The 23744-nt window shown below is 40.3% G+C and overlaps 1 protein-coding gene and 1 long non-coding RNA gene across 2 annotated transcripts in view; one reads left to right on the top strand and one right to left on the bottom strand.

The window, feature by feature from the left end:
- Nucleotides 1-5383, bottom strand: part of ZCCHC7 (zinc finger CCHC-type containing 7) — a 134349-nt gene extending 128966 nt beyond the window's left edge. Inside the window, exon 1 of the mRNA XM_034410764.3 lies at nucleotides 5168-5383. The gene's annotated coding sequence lies outside the window, so the exon portion shown is untranslated. The remainder of the gene's footprint in view (nucleotides 1-5167) is intronic.
- A 13171-nt stretch (nucleotides 5384-18554) lies between these two features.
- Nucleotides 18555-23516, top strand: LOC148115209 (uncharacterized). The gene is made up of 2 exons (XR_015731911.1): nucleotides 18555-18995; nucleotides 19034-23516. It is a non-coding gene; the product is annotated as an uncharacterized LOC148115209 (long non-coding RNA).
- Nucleotides 23517-23744: the final 228 nt, after the last annotated feature.

The following is a 23744-nucleotide window of genomic DNA, read 5'->3' as shown; positions in this document are numbered from 1 at the left end:
GTATGCCCAGAGAGGGCTCTGCGTGCCACCTCTAGCATGCGTGCCATAGGTTCGCCATCACAGACCTATATTAATGCTAATAAACATTTGTAATGTAGACACGAAGTAAGCCTTCTCTCATGAAGAGAAACGATTCAGGTAATATGAGAATCCCATACAAAAAAAAAGCTGGGATATATGATACAACCTGAGGTCTTCCAGATTATCAGAACTACCATTTCTAATATCACATTCTGATTGAAAATGATGGAATTTACATTTCAATAATATTCACAGGACTGTAAGTTACCCAAGTTTAAAGTCAATATTCTATATGGGATTTAAAAACCAAATGACAGCCAATAAAGCATAAACTATGAAGAATACTTGCACTTTCAGATACCTCTCAGCACATGCATAGGAGGATTCTTGATCAGCTGAGATTTCATATAGCTTTCAATTACAATCTTGACTCAGGCTTTCAAGTTTCATAAGGACTGCAACACAAGGACCAATTCACATTTTCATCCCTGGAAACAACTGAAATTATAATCTATTCTCTGCCATTCACTTAATTGTAATGTTTAAATGTGCTTTTAGGACTTTAAAAATGACTTGTTGTGAGAGCTTTTACTGCTGAAATTCATTTAAATATTGGGAAAACCCAACTCCAAAAGCTACAGTTTTATAAAAATATCAGAGTTCAAATGCAGTCCTGGAAGAATCTTACATAGTTCTTTACAAAGTAGGGAATGTTTACCTAGGATTAATGGGCATTTAATATTTCTGCTCAAAGATGATACTCAGCAGCAATTGACAGGTTTTCACTACCTAAAATAAATTTGGGTCTAGCTGAGAAGCCTGATTTCTGCATACTCAAATATTCTGAAACAGTATATCAATCTTGTTGATGTAATTTTAAAAGATGATTCCAATGTCCTCAGTTTAGAGTCTGATAGCTATATCCAAATGTGATCAAATTTCAAATCAGCAAAGATCCAACAAAGACACTGAAGTAAGCATCTGTTTAAATTCCTCTAGATTCAACTCTAATATATAATACTGTAGTGAACTATTCCAATGTTCTATTAGGGATAAAAATAACTTTTTATCATCATTATATTTTGAATCCCAATGGCATGGCTGGTTAGGTTCAAGTGTACATAGTCAGGTACTGACACAAAATCTCCTCTATGTACACTAACTCCTCAGAGCTATAACATAATTAATTCCATGACATAAGAGAAGATCCCTCTCTAGAGAAGCAACAGAATTCCACCCAATTCTATTTAGTGTCTTTATTATTGCACTGACACTTAAATACTATTAATACTGCAGAACAAAAGGACTCATACATTTCAGGGAGGGAACAGCTTCCATACAACCTGATTTCCCTTTTTTTCCTCTTTCTTTGCCAAGTTCTTCTGAATAGGTCAAGACTCCTTTAGTTGTCCAAGCCAGTTCATGAGCTGGCATAGTTCAAAAGAAAATGACCAGGTTTGGCATTAGTAGACAATTCTTGAAAGCTGTGCATTTGTGTAAAGCATGACTTCCCCAAGTAAACACAAGCTTGTATTTTTAAAAAAGCCAAGGCTCATAGTCAGAAGATAAAGAGCTACCATGTCTGTAGCTTGCAAACACTCAGCCTACAATAGTCCACTTGCCAATCCTTGTTCTTCTGGCAAGCAACATAATCTGACAAACATTGTAACACATCAATCATACCTTAGCAAATAGAGACAACCCTTCATCTTATAACACGCACACCCCAAACCTGTCACATATAATATATAATCTACCCCCATGATGCGAACCTATGGCACGCGTGCCACAGGTGGCACGCGGAGCCATATTAGTGGGCACGCCAGCTCAGCTCTGGGGCATATGTGTGCGCCGGCCAGCTGATTTTCGGGCCTTCTGGGCCCACCAGAAGTAGAGAAACAGGCTGTTTCCTGTCTCTAGAGGGCCTGGGATGGGGTGCGGAAGGCCTGTTTTTCTTTCTTACCTGGCTCCAGATCCTTTCTATTTATCTGGGAAGGGCGAAAACAGCCTTTTCCACTCCCTTGGAGGCTGAAAGGGCCCATTTCCCAACTCACAGTGGGGCAGGAAGTGACTTTTTTGCTGTCCCCAGCCTCCAGAGACTCCTAGAGAGGCTCCTAGAGACTCCTAGAGAGGCTCTGGAGGCTGGGGACAGCAAAAAATGTCACTTCCTGTCCCACCGTGAGTTGGGAAATGGGCCGTTTCAGGCCTTTGGAGGGCCTCCGAAAGAGTGAGAAAGGCTGTTTTTGCCCTTCCCAGATAAAAAGAGAGGATCTGGAACCAGGTAAGAAAGAAAAACGGGCCTACCAGGCCATCATGTGCCAGGAGCGGGGGGAGGGATTGCGCACGCATGCGCATGGGCACGTGAGCGCATGACCCTCCCCCATCCCCCCTCTCCTGGCACGCGATGGCAAAAAGGTTAGCCATCACTGATCTACCCAATGGTTTAGGAACCTAGCACTATGACAAGTAGGTGACTTATTGTCCAAGTTTACACACTTAATTTTCCTCACATTGTACTAACTCATATGAGCCTTAGGCTATCCAGGTATTTCTAACAAGAATTCCTTTCATACAAAACTGATGATGAAACATGGTTTATTAACTCAAGGTTCTCAAATCAAGTCATACTCCCATATTAATATACTCTCAAATGATGCAGTATGGCATCATTTGTGAATTAATGCTAGATGAAGCAAAGATTAAACTACCCCTCATTAAAGATTTGTAGGAACATTTTTAGGAATAAAGAAATCAGAGTTATCACAGTATAGACACAAAGCACTTTGTTTCTTCCCCTCGTCTAAAATCAGTATCTATGCAGTACATGAGAAACAATTTGAAGTAGTGGTTCTATCAGGCTAGAAACTTGGAGACTGAATTCTAGTAGCACCTTAGGCACAAAACAAGCTGGGCCACTCTTTCTTGGCCTTAGGAAGGAGGCAATGGAAACTACTTCTGAAAAACCTTGCCAAGAAAACTGCAGGGACTGGTCAATCCAATCAACAGGAGTCAACAACTGACTTGAAACTACATACATATACAAATTACACACAATAAAATAAACAGAAGTTTATGAAGTTCTTTTATATAAAGGTAGGCCGTCGGCGTATGTCTACCCTATAGATAGCATCTCTCCAAAATTTTAAACAGAAATCTCTTTAGGCTTACTTTATGTTATCAAGGTTTGAATCCACAATCCTTTGCAAACATATTTAGCTAAGCATTAGTGTTATTAAAATTATCAGTTATCTGACAAAAATAGAATGCAATTCTACTTTTCTAAATAGAATTTTAAAAAATCTGAAAATGGGGTAAGAAACCCAGTGCCTTATAGCCAATGTTTTCAGTTTTTAGTTCCCATTCCCATAATTCCTGCTTATTTGTTATGATGACTGGGGCTTATGAGAGATGTAATCCAAAACATCTGGAAAGTACACTAGCCTTAAGGAGAAAAAAGGACATGGGAAGAACCAAAGAAATAAGTCAACATCTTTAACCAACCAATTTTGTCCTTGTGGAATATTATTACTTCAGTAATGTAAAATACTATAAGGTGCTATCATGACTACTTATTAATAGCCTATTTCATAGATGAGCAAATCTATATTTAGTGAAAGCTGCATGCTCACAGTAACTCACTGGCCAGGATAGAATTTTAATAAACGTTTCCTCAAAATAAAAATGTAACACACTTATCCAATGTATGCGAGCTTCTGAAATAAGCAGATATTAAATGTTTTTAGGTTATCTGATAACAGGGAAATTTTTAAAAATCCACATTACCTATTCTTTATTTTCTGAGAAAAATGAAATAGGTAAACTATAGATAAAAGAAAGCTCTCCTAACAGGACAGCAACATTATTCAAGTTCAGATTTTTTCTTCATTTCTCCAACCACCAATTAAAGGTAAGCTTATGCCAATTTGTGAATTGGTTGCATTTTGGTATTCCTTGATAAGAATTTATGGGCTACACATATTTTTATTTCACTCATATTTCATCCATCAATTTAAGATAATACAGTACCCATATTTCTTTAATTTTTATTTTAGTCTGAGAGTTGGTGAATGGTCAAGGTCAGCCAGTAAGCCTCCTCTCTTACTAACTACACTTGAGATCTCTTTGATATGCATACTCTGTTTCCCCCAAAATAAGACATCCCCTAATAAGCCCAAATCGGGCTTTTGAGCGCATGGCAATAGGGCCAAGCGCTTATTTCAGGGTTCAAAGTAATATAAGACAGGATCTTATTTTTGGGGAAACACGGGTATTAACTTTGGTAGCTGCCTAGCGTTATTTTGTTATTGGTTTCTTCCAGAAATTAGTTTCTTCTGTGCTATCAGAGAGAGGGAGGAGAAGTCTTCCTATTTCTTAGAATCTGAAAAATTACATTTTTTTCCTTATTTAAACCTTTAACTCCTCCAGCACTACTAGTGCATATTCCTTCCCCACCATATACAATTTTTAAAGCCAGCAAAGCTGAGAAGCCTTCAAACCTCATCAGGCTTGGCTTCTTCTCCCCCATGAGATATTCCTAGGCTGTATGTAGCACAAGGAGAAAAGCTACTCTCCTGATTCTCTAACAACAGGTCATTGTAAAGCTTCATAACATTTACGAATCAGTGCTTTACTGTTTCGTTCTCTCTCCAATTTTCCTCTTCCGAGCCTTGTGTCCAGTCTTATTGTGAAATTGTAACCCTAAAGACACAGACAGACACACTCTCTTGTTTGCATTGACCAGGAAACCACCTTAGACCCCTTCCTGGCTAAACCCTTCGAGATAAATAAATGGGATAACCAATATACACAAATGGCTCATGATATGCAATTTAGCCGATTCTGCCAAAAAAAAAGGGTGGGGGGAATTAGGGACAATGTTTCTCCGATTCTTCTCTAAGAAACATCCTGTACACCCCGGAAATAACCCCAAAAGCACAAAATTTGGCTCTGACTTTAGTCTTTCCTGTCTGCTTTATGTCCTCCTGCCCTGGCAGCAGACCAAAGGATGAGCTTTAGGTGCGTAGCCGCTCTAAAATGGGGAGGGGGGAATACGAACAAAAGCCAAGTCCTCAGGCTAAGACGGGGGGGGGGGGCGGAAGAGACACGAATCGACGAATTCATGGCCTCCTTCGCCCACGTTACTCACTAGCGCTGCCTGCTGCAAACCAGGAAACCCCTCGAGACCGGAACAGCCGCCACCAAAGACCCCTCCTCCCGCCTCTCACGTCGAACTGCGCTTCCGCCCGCTGAGCAAAGGAAAAAGGAGGCGGGCGCGGCGCGTTAGGTAACTCAGCTATTGCGCCTGCGCTTCGGGAGGGGTGGGGAGGAGGGGAGGGAAATCACGCCGGCCAGGACGCAAGCGAAAGCACGCGCCGCTGCCACTTCGGTGAGGTCACACGGCTGGCCTGAGCACGTGCGCTTGGGGTTGTTGTTTTTTTTTCCGTTTGGGGATGCTCGGTTTTCGAGCGCCCAGCATGCATTCCTAAGCATCGCGAAAGGAATTATGGGGTGTGTGTGTCTATATCAGCAGAATCTAGCTGGAGGGCTCTACCTAGATGGTGGCCGGCTCTTTTTAATTGATCTTTGTGGATTCATAACTCATAATTTGGGACCTAATTTGGGATATTTGTTAAACAAATCCAGCCTACGGCTTCCAATTCAGCCTTCTTTAACCAGCTGGATCAAGATGATGGGTCTTGGTGCTGTGCTCTCTGAGTGCACCATTAAGGACTCTGGAAATGTTCAAGCAGGTTGCCAGGTGTTACCCAGGATGCTTTGTATTACAACTCCCATCATGATAACTAGGAGTTCTGGGGTTTGTAGTTTAGAGGAAACGGTATTCCCTTTTTCTTTTTTTAGAAGATGGATATAGATGTATCGAAAAGGCCTTGAATCTGAAAAAAAAACCTTCCAATACTGGTTGTTAAAACACATTTCCTTCATTGTTTGTATATTCTTCCAGTAGTTCTGGAATGGGAATTTTTTTAACTTGTTAAGCTGAAAAAAAATGTTTTTAGTACAACAAAACTGATGCAACCCTTGGATTGCTGGTGGCTTAAGAGCATTGCCATACCTTGTTATCTGTTCACCTTTCCTAATTTTTTAACTTTGATTTCTACTTTTAACATAGTCCCAACAGTGCTTTTTCAAGAGGCAAGTGGACTTTCTGGTTTTTCTTTGAAGAACCTTCTTGGATGAGAAGCGAAACTTCTTCAAAGAAAAACCAGAAAGTCCACTTGCCTCTTGAAAAAGCACCTTTGGGACAACTATGACCTGGATGGCTTAGAATATCCATAGACTTTTAACTTGTAAGTTCTAACCTGTTCCTAATTCTTTAATTTGTGGCTTTATTCAGAGTTTATATTGTTTTATTATGTTATAAACTGCCTGGAGTCATTTGGATGAGATGGGCAGTGTAGAAATTTAATAAATAAATAAACGAATGAACATGATATATAAAAGGAGGCATATGATTTTAAAGCTGGTAAGAGATGTAAATCAACTAAATTGGTTTTCTCCAATCTTACACTATCTTTTTCTATTGAAGTCTTAACTCCCAGATGAGTAACCTGTCTCTTCATTCCAAAGCCTGACAGTCAGTTTTGGTGATCATCTGTAATTTTCTTAGCTTACAGAATAAGAGCTGCAACCATGTGTAAATTCACAGTTCCAGTGATACAGAGTTCATGCAAGTAGACTGTTTGCATGAATAATATTTTGAGAAAGTGAGCTGGCAGCTATTTATCAGAGTGATGATTGTAACCTCATATAGTTATCTACTGGGCACAGTTCAGAGAAAGTGAATATGGCCAAATTCTATGCTTAGGCATCGTAAAGTTCTATGGAATGAATTCACAGGCTCCATCCAACAGGAAAAGGATTTCAGAATCTAATCACAGATTTTTCTGTGAAGTTAAAATGTCATTTCTGCTATTCCAAATTATTTCTGATAGTAGTCAACCTTGACTTATTCTATATATTTTTATGCATGTACAAAATTCCAGTGTGATACGGAAAGCTTGATTTGCCTAATAGAGGTAAAAATACATTCCAACAGGGAGACTCATAGAAGAATATATAAATTTTATGCAAAATGCATCTGCGTCAGTCAAAAAAGGCAAAAGCTTTAGAAATTAAGATATACACACACAGACAGACATATACATTCCATATGTGATAACAAATGGCTCACTATCAATATTCTTTCCCCAATTCTGAATTTAATTGTGAGCCTGCTGACAAAATAATTTCTGTACATTAACACTCATTAAATCTTGATTATTTGAGATACCTCTTGGTTTCTGGGAAGACACCAGTTAAGACTCTTTAGAAATTAAAGATTGAGGTACTGGTACTAATGTTTACCAGCCATTAAAATATTAAATGATTGTTCAATAATGTTGCAATTGATCAATATTACATTTCTTACAGCAAAGGGAGAGGAAGAAAAGATATACCTAAGAGTAACCTAAGAGTAAAATAGGCGGCAAATAAATTTTAATAATGATAACTCTATATCCCATTTTTGATACTAGAATTGCATAGCACATAAATTCATATGTCCTTTTTAAGTCTAATATATCTAATTATATAATAAAGCTAAAAAACCAGTTTGATGTAGTTGTTAAGGCACCAGACTAGAAAGCAGGAGGTTGTGAGTTCTAGTCCCATTTTAGTCAAAAAAGTCAGTTGGGTAACTTTGGGCCAGTCACTCTCTCAGCCCAATCCACCTCATGGGGATGTGGTGGGAAAATAAAGAGGAAGGTGTGTTGAATATGTTTGCTGCCTTGAGTTATTTGTAAAAATAGCAAATAACTAAATAAACAGGAAAAAATTGTAAAATTAAAAGGTTAAATCAGTAAATATAAATATTGAATGGTACCAATATTTCTGTAGACTTTTGGCACCTTCAAGGTTTTCTACTCATCTAATTTTAGTTTCAATCAGAATAGAGCTGGAAGGGACTTTGGAGGTCTTTTAGTCCAACCCCCTACTCAAGTAGGAGACCCTATACCATTTCAGACAAGTGCCTGTCCAGTCTCTTAAAAACCTCCAGTGATGAGGCATCCACAGCTTTTGACGGCAAGCTCTTCCACTGGCTAGTTGTCCTCACTGTTAGGAAGTTTCTCCTTAATTCCAGGTTACATTCTTTTATTTTATTAAATAATATTTTAAATGAACAAGGCATCAGGCCCTAGCATCATCTTTATTTACAGGAATGCCTCTAGTTTCTGCATAGGTGACCACAGACATTTTTGGGGTGGGGGGGAAATAGATGTAACCCAGTGCTTGTTTTGAAGTGTGCCAAATTAGATTAAAGGAGTGGTGGTGAAGTAGTGAATGAAATGAAATGCTGTTTCAGATAATTTATTGGATCTTGCTTAGCACTGTAAAAATTATTTAATCATTTATCCCTTTGGCCAACATGACCAAGTAGTAGGGCCATGCTGATTCTTAAATGTGAACTGGAGATTTTGTCACTTCACTTGAAACTGTAGAGATTAAGGTCAGGGGTGTCAAACTCAAGGCCCGGGGGCCAGATCCGGCCCATGGGGTGCTTAGATCTGGCCGTGGGCCCTCCCCAGCTCCATTTTGGCTGGCAGAAGGTTGCAGGAGCCCATTTGCTGGCAGAGTGCTTGGGCCGCCACAGGTGCTCCTGACATGAGTGACGTCAAGCTGGGCATGCCCACCCTGGCCACGCCTGCCCAGGGCCCCCTGAGGTCAAACACAACTGTGCTGTGGCCGTCAATGAAATCAAGTTTGACACCCCTGATTAAGGTGTTACCTTAAGTCTGAAGAATGTCAGGTTCAAATCCACCCTCACATATGTTGTGGGTTACTTAAGGGCAGTCATTCTTTCTTGTCCCAAACATACTGTACCTCATAGGGTTATTGGCATAAGGGAAAATGGGAGAAAGGAGCAAAACAATGTCATCGTAAATTCCCAATATTCTTCGTAGCGAGCTCTTCTTTATTATGTAGAAAAAAAGTTTTTTCATACAGTATATATATATATGAAAAGACAAGATCCAAAATTAAATTAGACCTAAATTTAACTGTCCAATTTATCAACATCTTAAAAGGTGCATTATGGGATTGTATTTTCTTTGGTTATTTTTGCATTAATACCAGTAGCAAATGAGCAACTGGCCTAGTTCATATTTATTTATTTATTTATTGCGATTTATATGCCGCCTTTCTCCCTAGGGACTCAAGGCGGCTTACAAAATGACAACTTCAGTACAAATCACAATACAATACCAAATTAAAATCAGTAACCCAATTAAAAAACGATTTAAAATTATACCAGTGTACCCCCAAACGGATCAGTTTAATTGGCGGAAGAGCCACGTCTTCAGCTCACGACGGAAGGAAAGAAGGTCGGGGGCTGTCCTGAGCTCAGTGGGCAATCCATTCCAGAGGGTCGGGGCTCCGACAGAGAACGCCCTCCCCCTGGGGGTCGTCAGCCGACATTGTTTGGCCAACGGCACCCTGAGGAGGCCGACTCTGTGAGAGCGCACAGGACGATGGGAGAATGGCTGGAGATGGTGCTGCAAGTACCCCGGGCCTAAGCCATGAAGGGCTTTATAGGTGAGCACCAGCACCTTGAAACGTATCCGGAGTGCCACCGGTAGCCAGTGCAGCTCACACAGGAGAGGTGTTACACGGGAGTATCTAGACGCCCCCGTAACTACCCGCGCGGCTGCATTTTGGACTAGCTGAAGCCTCCGGACACATCCCAAGGGCAGCCCCATGTAGAGGGTGTTACAGTAGTCCAACCTAGAGGTAACAAAGGCGTGAGTGACCGTGGCGAGGGCATCCCGGTCTAGGAACGGGCGCAACTGGCGCACAAGACGGACCTGTGTGAAGGCCCCCCTGATTACGGCCGTCAGATGGTCATCTAAAGACAGCCGAGAATCCAGGAGGACACCCAAGTTGCGGACCCTATCGGAGGAAGCAAGGGTTTCACCTCCGATCATTAAGGATGGAACCTCCAGATGCCGGCATCCACAGCCACTCAGTCTTGGAAGGGTTGAGTCTAAACCTGTTCCTCCCCATCCAAACCCGCACCACTTCCAGGCAGTGGGACATCACGGAAAGGGCATCCCTAGGGTGGTCAGGGGTGGAGATGTAAAGTTGGGTATCATCAGCATATTGATGATACCTCACCCCAAAACCACGGATGATCTCACCCAGCGGTTTCATATAGATATTAAAGAGCAGAGGAGAGAGAACCGAGCCCTGAGGCACCCCACAAGTGAGAGGCCTCCGGGAGGATCCCTGACCCCCTGCCCAAACAGACTGCAGACGGCCCGAGAGATAGGAGGAGAACCACTGTAAAACGGTGCCTCCTAACCCTATCCCCCTGAGCCGCTGCAGCAGGATACCATGGTCGATGGTATCGAACGCCGCTGAGAGGTCAAGAAGGACCAGGATGGAGGAGCAACCCCCATCCCTGGCCCGCCAGAGATCATTTACTAGGGCGACCAATGCCGTTTCCGTGCTGTGGCCACGCCTGAAACCAGATTGGTAAGGATCCAGGTAGTCAGTTTCCTCCAGGAATTGAGGGAATTGCTGTGCCACCACGGACTCAACAACCTTCGTTAAAAAGCGAAGGTTGGAGACTGGACGGTAGTTGTTAAGTACGTCAGGATCCAGGTTAGGCTTCTTAAGGAGGGGTCGAACCACCGCCTCTTTAAGCGCAGCGGGAAAGACCCCTTCCTTTAGTGAAGTGTTGACAATAGCCTGGATCCAGTCTCCAGTCACCTCCCTGGCTGCCGAAACAAGCCAGGAGGGACAAGGGTCCAGTAAACAAGTGGAAGACCCCAGCCTACCCATAATCCTGTCCACGTCATCCAATGAAACAGGCTCAAACTCAACCCAGATGTCTCCACCGAGACTAGGCCCTGTCACCTCAACGGACTCTGTCCAGTCGGAGTCCAACCCAGTCCGAATCTGAGTGATTTTATCTTGCAGAAACTGTGCAAAGTCCTCAGCACGGCCCTGTAAGGGGTCCTCCCTCGCTCCCTGATTAAGGAGGGAGCGAGTCACTCTAAACAGGGCTGCTGGGCGATTTTCTGCAGATGCAATGAGAGTGGCGAAATAGTTACGATTCGCCACTTCCATCGCCACAAGGTAAGACCTAATATGGGTTCTTAGTTGTGTTCGATCGGACTCGGATCAGGAGGATCTCCAACCACCCTCCAGGCGTCTTTTCCGACGCTTCATTTCCCTGAGCTCCACGGTAAACCAAGGAGCCGCCCGGGATCTGCGTCGGATCAGAGGCCGCAAAGGCGCGATTCAATCCAAGGCCCCCACCGCAGCCTGTTCCCAGGCCGCGACAAGGGTCTCAGATGAATCGTGGGCTAAGGAGGGGGGAAATGACCCAAGCTCCATCAGGAAACTTTCGGGTTCCATCAGGCGCCTGGGGCGGAACCATCTTATTGGTTCCGCACCCCTGCGACGGGGGATGGCAGAGGAAAAGTCGAGTCTAAGGAGGGAATGATCGGTCCATGTCAGAGGGTCAATAGATAGAGTCCCCTCCCCACGATCATTTATCCACTGTCCAGAGAGAAAAATAAGGTCGAGTGTGTGTCCTCCAATATGAGTTGGGCCCTGTACAATCTGAGTCAGGTCCATGGCCGTCATGGAGGTCATGAACTCCCGCACCAACTCAGATGACTCGTGCCAATATGTAACAGTAATAGGGCAGTTTAATGTATTTTGTTTTAATACGATGCAGAAACCAACTTCTTTGTTTTTTATAAACTGGCCTGTGTCATACCTACTGTACTACTTGAACTTCTGACCTTGGACTGGATCTTCTGCCTACTACTGAGTTCTGCATCAACTGACCACCTTTGTTAGACTGCTTACTGGAATTTTGACTATTGTCTGGAATCAAAATATGGTTTGACTGTCTGCAACAAAGACGGAAGAATGGATCTCAATTCATGGTTTGTTACAACTGAGATTTATAAGGGACCTGCTCAAAGTACATTTCACTGAAGGATAAGGTATGAAATTCTTCCTCAATTTGGGTATTCAGGATATTGATTTCCATTTTGCTTCATGAATTTGAAGCAATATTCCATCTGCTCTATAGCTGGTAGCATCAGGATTTAGAGCAATATGTCAGTTAATACAGAATATGGGTCTTTTAATTTAAAATTTAACTTAATTTCTGTCCTAAAAGTTATCTCGTTTATGTGCTAATTGCCAAAATGTTTATGTTTTTAGCAAGTTGATTTTAAAGGATGCATGGCTTTTCTATTTATAATACCAATAATATAAATATTTCAAGGTATCACACCATATCTCAAACTCGTAGTTCATGTACAGATTCTGGATAGTTCATTCAGCTTCACTTTCCTTGGATCTAGCTCATACTATTTATTCTATTTTTTATGCTATATGCTTTTCAGATTTAGATGGCTTTTATTTTTTAGCTTTAGGCCTGCAGCCTTCATAGTTGTTAAAACTGCTAAGTGGGCCTGATTATATTCATTCTTGGTAAGTGTAGATTAAGAAATTGTCAGTGGATACTGAAACGTTCTCCAGGTCTTGAAAAAATGTAGACATTGCCCTTTGAAAAACTCAGAAATAATAGAACAATCTGTCAAATGGTATAATAAGTGGCATGAAACTAGCATGACCTTAGTCTGATTAAATGAGTCAAAATCTTGCAACTAGTAGTAAGAGTATTTAAGCATGTGTAACTTGGGGAGAATTATCCACTATGTTTGGAAAGCAATGCCCTTCTCTATTTGTGGCTTTGTTCAGTTATTTCAGGTGTACCTATACGTGAATTCTGCTATGAAATCCTTCCATTGCTATATACTTTTTGTATGATAATTTCAATCCTGCCTAATTGAATAATAATAACGCAGCTGCACAAGCTGTCGTGTGTGCACCTAGGTACACCCACATTACCCCAATTCTCTGCGAGCTGCACTGGTTCCCTATTGGTCTCCGGTCACAATTCAAGGTGTTGGTTATTACTTTTAAAGCCCTACATGGCTCAGGGCCAGGTTATCTTCGAGACCACCTTCTACCGCATAGCTCCCAGCGACCGGTAAGATCCCACAGAGTTGGTCTCCTCTGGGTCCCGTCAGCTAAACAGTGCCGGCTGGCGGGCCCGCAGGGGAGGGCCTTCTCTGTGGCTGCCCCAGCTCTCTGGAACCAGTTACCTCCCGAGATCCGGACCATCCCCACCCTATTGGCCTTCCGAAAAGCGGTGAAGACCTGGCTTTTCAGGCAGGCCTGGGGCCATTGATCTCGCTGTTGCAATCTTGCGAGATCCGGCCATGAATAGTGTGAATGGGTTTTAATTGTTTTTAATGTTTTAATTTTTAATGTTTTTATATATGGTTTTTAAATACATTGTAAGCCACCTTGAGTCTTCGGAGAAAGGCGGCATACAAGTTGAATAAATAAATAAATAAATAAATAAATAAATAAATAAATAAATAAATATTTCTCATTCTTCTATTTTGGAGAAGTGGGGCTAGAAATCTGGCTGCTTGGGCTATATATACTATGACTTCTCCCTTAAATTTTATTCTTACTAGAAAACTGTTTTAAGGTTTCAATTTCTATGCAAGACTCCTGAAACACTTCCCCCCCCCATTCAGCATGTTAGATGTCTGTCAATCTAGAAGTTTCTTTTTCTGACCACAGAATACATATACTTTAAAGACATCTCCATGCCTGTCCTGGCGGATAGCTATAAAATAGCATAAACAATGTAAATTCTTGCTGCCAGGGGATGCAGTAATCTCTTACAGATGAGGCAGGCTTAGATCGATTCAGTTGTATTACCTCTGATATCAGTTTAAAAGTGTACTGCACAACCATTAATTTGTTATGACATTTTTCATCACTTGGCAGAGTCATCAGGGCATATAGTTGATCCCTAAAAGAAATGCTCATTTGGTATCACCATGTTTTGCAACTTTTTCCCTTTTTTAAAGTATGATGTACAGCCACAAAATAACCCATTTTCTTAAATTTATGGCATTCAGGCATATTACAGGATATTCTTAAATTTATGGCATTCAGGCATATTACAGGATATTCCGTGCATAACCTCTGAGTTCATCTAAAGCCCTTCAGTCTCTGTACTGATGTAGAATATTTTGATCATGGGCAAAGCTCATCTGTTCTGGCTTTATAGGCTTTCTTTGGATGATTGGGGCCTGCTGCTCACAAAATGTTTCTTGGCCCTCACCATTCAAAGTTTTTTATCATCTGCCCAACATTTCTAAGGTTAAAGCCAATAGTGGGATTCAGCCGGTTCGCACCAGTTCAGTAGAACTGGTAGCTAATTTTTTGTGGAGTTTGGCGAACTGGCTGAATAGAGTGCCTCGCCCCTCCCCTCTCAGCCACTCCTTGCCTCGCCTGGCCTCTCCTTGCCAGGTGGCTTGCCTGGCCTTTGAAATAAGTACAACACAGAAGGCTTCCATCCTAGGAAGTAAGCCCAATCAATGCCTCACTCACCAACAAAACAGGGTGGCCCGTCTTCACATCTTTTCAAGTGGAGCCCAGGGGTGAAATGCTCCCGGTTCGGACTGGATTGCCTGATCCGGTAACGATGGCAGCAGGTGGTTCGGAGAACCAGTAGCAAAAATCCCTGCCCCCCCCCCCCCCCGCCGATGCCCAGCTGAGCCGCTCGATCATCAGAGGCTTTCTTTTTTTACTTTTAAAAGCATTTTTTCCTTCAGCCGAAAAAATGCTTTTAAAAGTAAAAAAGAAAAGCCTCTGATGATCGTGCGGCTCAGCTGGGATTGTCAGAGTCTTTTAAAAGCATTTTTTTACAACCTCTTCGGCCAAAGAGGTTATAGAAAAAATGCTTTTAAATGTATTTTTTAAAGTTGGCCACGCCTACCCAGTCACATCAAACCCCTCCCACTAAGCCACGCCCACAGGACCGGTAGTAACAAATTTTACATTTCACCACTGGCGCAGCTTGTCCTCCAAATGATCCTGTGTATAAGATGAGCAATGCACATCAAACTGATCTGGAGGAGTGGGAGGATTTGAGCTACCTGAACGGGCATGAGCGATCAGTTCGGCGCAATTGCGCACTGTACAAGCAGCTCCCTGACTGGAGTGCGGGAGTGCCTGGTGACCTGGCCCAAAATATTCATAACAAACCTGCCCTGTCTCCAACAGTACTGTCCTAAATGCTCAAGAAATGTCGGCTTTCTTGCACTTCACCTTGATACATGTCTGTGCAGATGCCAGGAGCATGAAAAATTTTCTAGGATAGGGAAACAAAACATTCTTAACTACAGCAGCGGTAAAATAAAATATTTTTTAAAATGTGCTTTGTCTATGGCAATAAACGAGGGTGCATACTTAGATTTTTCCTTCTCCTTTCATTGATAGTCTGCTGTAGGAAAATTAATGAACAAAACATATTAGCATGCATGCAAAAATGGAAACACCTAGGTGGGGATTTTTTAAAAACCATGCTAAATATCCAGATTGCAGAAGTTAGAGCTGCAGATGGTTGCTATGAATATTTGTTTGGGGATCTCAAAACTGCAAAAGATCTTATTTTATACTATACTTGTTCTTTTCTAAAGTGGCCCAAACCTTTCAACTGAAACATAACAATGTAGAATATTTAAGTAGCAAAAATTTATAAACTACTTCAATTCTATGTCTGCTTCCCATGGTAGAAATCTCACTCCCCAAATAATTTCAAATTCTGTTCAGGTAAAATTCAGAATGGACTCTGAAGTTCATGGTCACCCTGATATTTTCAACTGTTTTCCAACTCAAGCATGTGTCTGACATGCCTGTTTGGAAAATCCTTTCTGATAGCATCTGAATGTGCAGGATTGACCAAAAGCGTAGAACAAGTTGCAAAGAAAATGTTTTGTGGTCTGCTTTCCTCAGTGTTTCATAGAGCACAGATACTGCTTACTCACTAGGTGAAACGGTTGAACTTGCTTTAGAAGAAATGAGATAGACTTAACTAAAGCTTGAGAAAGGGCAATTGCGATTCACACACACAAAATAAACAAGGAAAATGTTTATCTTCCTCCTGCCATGCCTAAGAAATGTTCCACACACTTTTGTCTGTTTTAAGACAAATAAATAGAACAAAAAAATAACCCATGCTGTGTCACTTTTTATAAAGGCACTGTGAGGAAAATACTGTACAGGCATTATAACAGGTAGATATTATATCTCTTCCCCTCCTAAACTAGGGATTACTGCCTGTATTATGAAGCTGCTTGAATGATATGTGAGATAAAATAATGCACAAAATACAGTGCCTTATTAACAAAACTGAAGAGCTGTGTTGTTGAAGCAAACCTTATCCCCTATATAGGTAGTCCTTGCTTAGCAACCACAACTGGGCCTGGCAACTCCTGCTAAGCATCACGGTCACTAAGCAGAAAATCACATGACCAAGACAGATTGCAACTTCACTTCCACTGTGGTCATTAAGCAAAACATCACATAACCATGACTTATGAATTTATTTCTGCATTTTCCATTAACTCTGCTTGTCACAAGCCAGTTGCAAAGCATGCAAATGGGAATTATATGACTGTGGTATGCTGCAGTATCAAAAACACAGCAGTTGCAAAACACCTGAATTGCAACCACAGGACGCTCCGATAGTCATAAATGCGAGAATTAGTCACAAAACGTATTTTTTACACCACTGTAAATTTGAACAGTCACTGAGGTTGTCAGTAAGCGAGTTCTACCTGTAAATGAACATACATCCATTCCTCAGAGGGAAAATTGGTGAAAGCAATTGCAAATTGTTGACTTCCAGTTAACAGAGGCATCAGAGAGAGGTACATTTAATGTGGTTGTGTATGTGATGCCAGCGTGTGCACACATCCATACCAAAAGCAGGAAATCTGATATAATAGAGGGCCACCCTCCTCCAGCATCTTTGTGATGACAGTAATTACACCATTAGCGAATGATTTACTGCTGAGAAGAAAATTACCAGGGAAGTCAATTCCATCATATCATTCAATGGAAATAAAGCACAAGCCAGCCTCTTCAGCATCATGCAAGCACTGCCTAGTCTGCTTGTTTTATCTCCTATTTTCTGATGCTAACCCAAAGCAGACACATTTTTTGTGCCTGATGTAAGTTCTGTCTTAGGACCATCCTATAAACTGCTCATTTTATGGTTGAAATGAGCTTTCCCGTCATCACAGCCTCTAAGAAATATTAAATCAGATCTCTGTAAAGAAAATATTTGCAAGTGGAGGTTAAAATATTTTTTCCTAGATTAAACAGTTACATTGGCATATTTTTTTCAACAATCATTTTTAAAAGTAACTAGTGTTGAAATTGATAGTGGCATTGTTTTAAAGTCAGTTGAAATAAACTCCATCAGTTGTCTATTATTATTCTTAGTGTTATTCTTTTAAATGTTTTGGAGAATTAGGCAGAAGATTGTGAGCACCAGCAGAAAATAAATACGGTGAAAATCTACTTCTAGAAACTTAATGTAATGGAACTAAGCCCTCTTGTCCTCTTTCTATGGAAATGCATTTCCCCAGAAATCTGTATAGTTCCTTCCATGTTGGTTTTTAGATCATTAAACTTTATTATTTCCAGATTGTAATTGGAAAGTTTTAATATTGTCCTCTCTGGCTTTGAAGTGTTTTCTAATGTCATTGATGTTCTCATTATATGTGTGTGGCATCATTCAGACTTTCAAAAACTGGAGGAACATGTAAGAATGGTAAAATAAATAAATAATCATTTGCAGATAAAGCCCATCTTGGCACTGTGTGTAAAGTCTGACCAAAGATGAATCCAGGGCTGACAGGCTTAGCTTGTCTAAAGGAAAAGTAAAGCAGGACTTAGCTTTGCAAAAGTTGGGTTGATACTTGTTCCCTCCTGATTATCTTTTGATGGTTAGAGAAACTCAGACCAGTTCAGTTGACCCAGTACAGCAAAATAGACTAAAGAGAAATGGTTCTCACTAGGTTGTGAAGAAAGGAAGGAAAAATCTCTTGAATTATTATGAATGATGCACTAACCCAGGTCAAAGTGTATGTGCATTCTGAAATCAGTTCTCTTAGTTGTATAAGGCTTACTCTCAACTAAGTATGCAAAATGATTGCCGTCTCTATCACTCTGTGCGAGAAGTCAACATTTCAACCTTGCTGCAAATTGCAACAGCTTTGCTATTCTCCTCTCCTCCCCATTCCCACCCTGCCTTCATGTATAATGTGCCTTTTGAATTACCCCAACAGAGGATTTTTTTAAAAAAAAACATGTTTGCACTTGGAAGCTCAAGAGAGCTATTCTTGGATCAGCAAGAAACATTGATTGCAACGTGTTTCAGAGGATTTGTGAAATTCTCAGCATGTGTGAATCGTAAATCACACCCCACAGGCCAGAAGCCTGATGACATGTGGAAAGCTTTGCTCACTATTTGTCCTTGGAAATGTGTAAGTACAGAAGTTAATCCTTCTTGGGATAAATCTCATTTATGTGTTTGTCTCCTCAGCAAGGTTTATCCTACTTCATTAAGTTTTGGCATCTCAAAGGGCAACAGCTGCACCGTTGCACGGCCACTGCGTGAAAAACCTCCACTCATGATCATGTTTAATGCAAACTTATTCCCCTTTTCAATGACAGGAACATTAAACCAGATTTTTCTTATCTTATTGCTATTTGCTTTTTAAAGTATTTTGATTTTAAACAAAGATACTGTACAAGGTCTTCAGCTGCTATACCCTGGCATGGTTCCAATACTTAAGCATGACTCCCTCCCTCTAACTCAGTTGGGAATCTAACCTAACTTATAAGAGAATAGTGGCTTAACAGAATCAGAGTGGGAATATGCTTGTTTATGTGTAAGGGCAAGAAGAAGGATTTCTCTGACTCACCCAGAGCATGATGCAAAGCTTTTCATTAAAGCAGTGATGGGGAGCTTGTGGCCCTTCCGATCTTGCAGACCTGGCCAGCATGACTAGGTTTGAGGGGAATGGGGCAGCATTCCCCTCAAACCTAGGTTCTACAGGAAGCTTCCCAGGTTCTACAGGAATGCCCTGAAGTATAGAAGATCAGACATGAGCCAGTATGGTGTAGTGGTTACATTATTCAACTAACTGTTGTGGCTATTCATTCTCTCTCAACCCAGCCTATCACAAAGGTTGTTACTGTAGGAAAAAGTTGGAGGAAGGAGTGCTCTCTGACTCCTTGAACTCCTGGAGGAAGGGTGGGGTATAAATCTAACACGTATTGAACAAGTGCAATAGAACTTGCACCACTGACTCCCGTTTCCAAACTTATGGAAAGTGAGGGAGTCAGTTTCTCCCTCCCTGCTGCCCACTGACTTGTCCTCTTTTAGGACCCCACCTGTACAACAGCCCATAGAGATAGCACAAGCCAGAACATGCTTGATGATCTCCAGTTTGTTTAGACCACAATTGCCAGCACCTCTGACTGGTCAGATGGCTGGTGCTACTGGGTATTATTATCCTACATATTTAGAAGGCATCAACAAAAAATTAAACGTTTGGCTCCAAACTTTTAGTGATTCTAGAATATTGATGGATAGCATAAATTATTTTCATTTTCTGGATTTACATATTATATCAACCCAAACGGTTTGCTTGGTTCTGACTGGGTTGTAAACTATGATTTATATTGCATATACCAAGTTAATTCTGCTTTGTTAAACAAGCTACGGCTTAGTGTATAGATCCAGCCATCTTAAATGCTCTTCTTATTAACCTTAATTCCCAAAACAGCATTCAGGTGTATAGTACTGTATAACTTCAGAAAAACCTTCCCATTTATCACAATATTTACAATGAAAGTATTGTTGATTAAATGTATTTACTCTGGCTAACCCAATATGAAACAAATTCTTGTTTACAGTGGAATCCTAACAAAAATACATGCAGAAGGGATAGAAAAAACACATAGGAAACTGGATTGCTTACTGGAACACTGATTTGCTGCCACATCCAATTTTTCTCATTAGAACTTGTTTTATTTGAACATGACTCAGTACTCCGTGTAAAATCTGAAGTTGTTAATCGTATTAGTATATGGAAACAAATTAATTATGCATGATATTGGAAGTGGGTTGTTAGTTCAAGGCTGCAAAGATCAAACAAACATAGCCTTTACTTCAAACAGTATCTGATACATATAACACCACATTTTAGGATCATTTATTGAATAATAATCTACGTGGAAATGCAAACACAAATGCTCTTTTGTGTATCTTTTCAAGAAAATTCCACTGAATATTTTCTGATATTATTTTTGAAAATATGACACCAGTTATCACAGCAAATAGACGAATTCAGAATTAATCTTTTGTTCACAATACAGAGAAAAATCCTTTCTGCTAAATTCTCTTCCTATCAGCAGCCTTCACCAAATTTCATTCTGTATGCAGGGACTGGTAGGCAGGTAGCATACGGAAAGGAAAAACTGGCAAAACCTAACTGTGTTCTGGAATTCTGTATCATTCATGGAGGAGAAATTAGGCTTCAATTCAAAATCAAAATTTATGGCCAAAGCAACAATTTCATTAAATTGCTTCAACATCCCATACAGATATGAAATATCCAAATGTTTCAGCAAAAACTGGATCATATGATTGGTTCATGACTGTCACAAAGAAAAAACCTGCAGCCTGACATCTTTACCTTCCAAGAAATATAGAATGTGTCCATCCATTGGGCCAAATTATGATTTAACCCCAATTACTTGAATAAATCACAACCGACTCTACTCACATCACCACAATTGTTGGGCTCATACGAGAGATTAAGCCCAAATTGAACAATCTGTGTATTTTAGTTTGAGATGAGAACCAAGTTGTAATATTATCAAAGATGGGAATTTTCCTAATCCAATAAGCATCAGCTAACGCCCATGTGGAAGAACAAACACAAAGAAAAAATAGCCAAGGACGAGCACGGATGCAATTTTCAGAACTAGGAACTATTTTGATCAGATTGTTTAGTCCAATGTATCTCAACCTTAGCAATTTTAAGATAGGTGGACTTCAACTTCAGAATAACAGAGCTGGAAGGAACCTTGGAGCTCTTCTAATTCAACCCCCCTACTCAAGCAGGAGACCCTATACCAGTGATGGCTAACCTTTCTGGCACCGAGTGTCCAAAGCACGCAAGCATGCAAATGCATAAACATGTGCGCACACCCATAATGCAATGCATGCATGAACCCCATGTGACCCCATCCATGCACATATGCTCCCTTATATGCCCCGCCCCCCTACGTGTGCATGCACGCGCATCTCCCGCATGTGCCGTCCCCAGGCATGCACGGCAGAGACCTGAAAACCAGCTGGCCAGTGGGAGGCACGTGCGCATGTGCAGAGGAGCAGAGGTGGAATGATGGTTCATGTGCCCACAGGGTGGGCTCTGTGTGCCACCTGTGGCACGCATGCCATAGGTTCGCCATCACAACCCTATACCATTCCAGACAAGTGGTTGTCCAGTCTTTTCTTAAAAACCTCCAGTGATGGAGCATCCACAATTTCTGAAGGCAAGCCATTCCACTGATTAATTGTTCTCACTGTTAGGAAATTTTTCCTTAGTTCTCTGTTGATTCTTTCCTTGATTAGTTTCCATCCATTGTTTCTGGTCTTGCCTTCCAATGCTTTGGAAAATAGGTTGATCCCCTCTTCTTTGTGGCAGCCCACAAAATATTGGAACACTGCTATCATGACCCCCCCAGTCCTTTTTACTAGACTAGATATACTCAATTCCTGTAACCATTCTTCATATGTTTTAGCCTCCAGCCTTCTAATCATTCAATTCCCCAGCCATCATGCAGTTTTGGGGAAAACAATGGGCAAATAATGACACCAAACTACTAATTACCCCCACTACTGTGAATTATGTATTTGCCTTAACTGTCATGGGCCAGGTGTATATTAGTGTATATACAGTAAATGAAGCAACACATACTTTTAATATACTTGCAACCATCTGGTCTCACATATTTACATACCTTTATATCCTGTGCTGTTACTAAAGAATATTTTAGGAGAAATCTGGCACCACTTTTTCTTACAAATTTTCTGAACAAATTTTTGGTTACCATAAACTAAAATGGCTCTTCCCTTACAATGTAAGGTATATGTGGCTAGATGTCCTTGAAGGAGTAAGTATGGCATTGTGGCAGACATCAGTGACAAGAAGGCAAATTTTGACCATTTTTAATCTCTCCAAGAAAGGAGAGATTGTGAGATTGCCAACATCCAATCCAGACAACTGCTCCTCACTTGTGGACTGCAGGAACCAGGTTTTTTTTTTTATTGGTATGTGTGTGGAGCGGCTGAAATCAAGGAGGTTCCATGAAGTTTACTAACATTAACATAGTTTCAATAAACAAATAGTTCAGTTGAAACTCTTAATCACTTTTGGAAATGATTTTTAATTTACTTATCAACTGTTAATAACCTTCAGATTGCAAGTTTTACAGCATTCACTAGGTCAATTTCCTTTAGTGCTTGAGAAATACATTTTAAGCGTCAGATTAAGGACTTTAAAAATGGAGGAAATAAGCAGCAAAAGGGTGATTAAAATTTTGATTTCAGAAATGTATAAATGGATTAAGAATCCAAAGGGATTTTAAATAATTATAAGAGGTTAAAAGAGGTTACAGAAGAAGAACAAATTTTATTGGGTAAGGCTGAGACTGAGGCTGTGGATTTAAAAATGGTAAGAATGATATGGAAAAAGCTGTTATCCTGGATATACATATCCATATGAAACTGGCTTATATCTTAATATTTAAAAGAGATATACCAATAACAAACCAGAAGTGTGATTTGGATAATTTTCTTATTCTGGATATTAAAAAAGAGACTTGTTAAGATTTTAAAAGATTTTCAGAGAAGAGACATGGAGAAAATGAAAAAAATATCAAAGGGAAGGAATATAAAGTTGATTGATTTGATCAAGATTAAAATATATGTGTTGGTTCTAATAACCCTTATTGGATTTTTGCTGACTAGCACTGAATGATAAGGCTTTTAAGATTTAAAAAAATAGATTTTTGTTGTATTTTTAGAGAAAATGTTAAGTTAGTCTAGTAAAGGAAAAGAATATAAAGTTGATTTATCTGATTACGTTTAAAATATATCTATTGTTTTCTGGTAACAGTTAATGATTTTTGCTTACTAGAACTGACTGCTGAGGCTTTAAGAATTTGTTTATAGAAAAGAGGTGAGATGTAGGAAGAAAGTATCTTTTGTCTTCTCAGAGTAGGAGATAAGTCCCTGAATTGATTATGTAATGTAATATGAAGTCAGTTCTTTATATATTTCTTTTCATTTTGTTATTAATTCTTATTTTTCCTTCTTCAATATTTTTATTTTATTTTCTGCATTTATTAACCTCCCTGTTTTCATTATTTTATTTTTTAGTTTGTATTAGTCTTTTATCTTTGTAAATGTAAACTTTAATAAAAATCATTAAACAAGTCCCAGAACCCCAAAAAAACAACCTCTTCGTATTTTGAGTAAAGGATCCATTCTGTTTTCATGACATTCCTTTCACACATTTCTATAACCTATTATGAAAATTCTCCCCACATACCCTTGAATGAGGAATAAAGTACGATTTGTGATGGTTTATTAAGATACCACCAGCATTTTTTTAAAAAATCACTTTTGACTGGAAAATTGATCTAATATGGCTGTTTTACAGGAATTATGCCTCTATATTACC

This window comes from Pantherophis guttatus, chromosome 2 (assembly GCF_059756535.1).
Source record: "Pantherophis guttatus breed Tessera chromosome 2, ASM5975653v1, whole genome shotgun sequence".
Taxonomy (NCBI): Eukaryota; Metazoa; Chordata; class Lepidosauria; order Squamata; family Colubridae; genus Pantherophis; species Pantherophis guttatus.
This window is presented reverse-complemented; position numbering and strand designations above follow the sequence as displayed.